Source organism: Otolemur garnettii, unplaced genomic scaffold (genome assembly GCF_000181295.1).
Source record: "Otolemur garnettii isolate 467f Iridium unplaced genomic scaffold, OtoGar3 scaffold00145, whole genome shotgun sequence".
NCBI classification, from domain to species: Eukaryota; Metazoa; Chordata; class Mammalia; order Primates; family Galagidae; genus Otolemur; species Otolemur garnettii.
In genome coordinates, this window is record NW_003852540.1 from 1458958 (window position 1) to 1462296 (window position 3339).

General features: G+C 53.1%; 1 pseudogene; it reads left to right on the forward strand.

Moving 5' to 3' along the window:
- The first annotated feature begins 294 nt into the window (after positions 1–294).
- LOC100963141 lies at positions 295–3188 on the forward strand (annotated as a pseudogene).
- The last annotated feature ends 151 nt before the right edge of the window (positions 3189–3339 follow it).

The following is a 3339-nucleotide window of genomic DNA, read 5'->3' on the forward strand; positions in this document are numbered from 1 at the left end:
TTGCTCAGACTGGTTTTGAACTCCCGAGCTCAAGTGATCCATCCACTTCAGCTTCCCAGAGTATAGGCATGAGCCACCGCACCCACCCAGAATGGAAATTTTGAATCAGAAGACTATGGCTGTCCTCTGACAGCTAACCAACCAAACAAGTACGGGCGCTATGGCCCTAAGACAACGTGTGGTAGCATGCAGTCAGATGTAATTTGGATAATATAAAATGGTGCTGATGAGACCAGGATACAGTGCTCATCACTTGAGGGACGGGGTCATTCTCTGACCCCTGAGAAAGTGACCATGTACAAAGGTGCATCTGTCTGGACTAGAAGAGCCTGCCAGTTTAAAACAACTTAAATTTATCATCTCACAATTCTGGAGGCCAGAAATCTGAAATTGGTATCATAGGGCTGCAATTGAAGTGTCGGCAGCATCAGGCTCCCTCAGATGCTCTATGGGAGAGCCCATTCCATGCCTTTTCTAGCTTCTGGCGGTGGGCATTGTTTGGCCTGTGGCCACAGCACTCCTACCTCTTTCCATTTTAACACAGCCTTCTTTTCTTCTGTCTTGTCAAATCTCCCTCTGCCTCTCTCTCTCCCTTTTTTTTTTTTTTGAGACAGTCTCACTGTGTCACCCCAGTAGAGTGCTATTGTGTCATAGCTCACAGCAACCTCAAATTCTTGGGCTCAAGCAATTCTCTTGCCTCAGCCTCCCAAGTAGCTGGGACTAAAGGAGCCGGCCACAATGCCCGGCTATTTTTAGAAATGAGGTCTCGCTCTGGCTCAGGCTGTTCTCCAGCCTGTGAGCTCAATCCACCTGCCTTGGCCTCCCAAGTACTAGGATTACAGGTGTGAGCCACTGCGCCAGGACCTGCCTCTCTCTTACAAGGAGACCTGTAGCTGCATTTAGAGCCCACTCAGGTAATCTAGGATAATCTCTCCATCCAAGCATCTTAATTTAGGCTCCTTGCCTGTAGCTCATTGGCTAGGGGGCCAGCCACATACACCAGGGCTGTCAGGTCAGAACCCAGACCAGGCCTGCCAAACAACAATGACAACTACAACAAAAAAATAGCTGGGCTTTGCGGGGGGTGCCTGTAGTCCCAGCTACTTGGGAGGCTGAGGCAAAAGATTCGCTTAAGCCCAAGAGCTGGAGGTTGCTGTGAGCTGTGACGGCACAGCACTCTACTGAGGGTGACATAGTGAGACTGTCTCCAAAAAAAAAAAAAAAAACTGGCAGAGAGCCAGGCGGCCAGGAAGGAGCCGGAGGCCGGGGCCGGGGGCGCGCAGTTCGGCGGGAGTCAGGCTCCAGGAGAGAGCGCTTTGGGGCAGTGGCGGCAGCTGGGGACACCCAGGCGGCGTCCGAGCCCGGTGTGGGTCCAACGCGGGCACTGGGGCGAGCGCGGCGACCGGAGCAGGGGCCACGCCCTGCAAGAGCACGGAGTGGCTACAGGAGGAGCTGGCAGTGTGTAGCGGCGCCTCGCTGCTGCTGCTCTACTGCCCACCACACGAATCGCACATCAAAAGGGCCATCAACCTAGGCATCCCGGACCTCATGCTGCGCCGTCTACGCAAGGGTAACCTACCCATCCGCTTCATTATGCCCAACTACGCCAACAAGGGACATTTAGCCACACACTGTAAGGCGGCCACCATGCCGTTCTACAACAAGGCCACGGCCGAATGGCAGCCAGAACCTGTTGCTCCAGCGTCGGTGCTCCGTCTGCTGCTACAGAAGCTGCACGACGACGGGCCTACTACCTCCAAGGTGGTTTCAACAAGTTCCAAATAGAGTCCTCAGAGCATTGTGAGACCAACGTGGACAGCTTATCCTCACCCAGTAGCTAGCCACCCACCTCTGTGCTGGGCCTGGGGGGCCTAGGCATCAACTCTGATTGTTCGCGATACAGGACAAGTGACATCCCAGCCAGCTGGTGGAGCTGGGGGACACAGACCAGCTGCTTCCACCTTGGCAATGTTGGTGTGGTGGCAGCAAGCAGAAGAACCAGCAGGCTAGAGGGTGGGCGGGGGTCCCCATTTCCTAGGCCTGGGACTAAAAGGGATTGTAGCCATTAATTTGCAACCCAGACAGATGTCCCAGACACACTAAATGTAACAGGTTGTTCCAGACAGACAGATGTCCCAGACACACTAAATGTAACATGTTGTTCTAGACAGACAGATGTCCCAGACACACTAAATGTAACATGTTGTTCCAGACATGTCCCAGACAGACATAACAGCCAAATGTACCTACCTTGCCCTGGTAAATGTAACTATTAAGGGCCCCATGCAACTATATATACCCCTAGACAAAGAGCCTACAGACAGACAAGGAGAGAAGGAGAGAGAGCTCTTTTCTCTTCTGACTCCAGTTTTCTCTCTGCCAAGAGCTCTGGCACTTCTGTATTCTTTTCTGTAAATAAATCTGGTCTTAACACTGATCTGTGGTCCGCAGATTCATTCTTCGAATCACTGAGACCAAGAACCTACTGAAGAGCAAAATTCCGGTATCACTCGGACTGCAAGTCAGAGAGCTGCCTAGCAGTGCCACTGAGTTGGATGGCAGCCCTGTGTCACCTAGCCAACCAGTTTTCCCTGTCCAGATCCTGCCCTACCTCTACTTCGGCTGCGCCAAGGACTCCACCAACCTGGACATGCTTGGCAAGTACAGCATCAAACATATCCTCAATGACACACCCACTTACCCAATGCCTTTGAGCATGGTGGCAAGTTCACCTACTAGCAGATCCCCATCTCTGACCACTGGAGCCAGACCTCTCCCAGTTCTTCGCTGAGGCCATCAGCTTCATTGACAAGGCCTGCTCCAAGAAGTGTAGTGTCCTGGTGCACTGCCTGGCAGGCATCAGCCACTCAGTGACAATCACTGTGGCCGATCTGATGCAGAAGATGAACCTGTCACTCAATGATGCCTATGCCTTCGTCAAGAAGAAGAGGTCCAACATCTCACCCAACTTCAACTTCATGGGGCAGCTGCTGGACTTTGAGTGGACGCTAGGGCTAAGCAACCCATGTGACAACCATGCACCCAATGAGCAGCTCTGCTTCTCCACACCCACCAACCACAAACTGTTCCCTCTCAATGCACTCGAGTCCATGAGAGGCCTGGCATGCTACTGGGCATGGCACCAGGCTCCTGCTCAGCCCTCCACAGGGCTCTTGCACTGGGGATAAAGTTTCTTGTTTCTTTTTTTTGAGACAGAGCCTCAAGCTGTTACCCTGGGTAGAGTGCCGTGGCATCACTGCTCACAGCAACCTCCAACTCCTGGGCTCAAGCGAGTCTCCTGCCTCCGCCTCCCAAGTAGCTGGGACCACATGCGCCCGC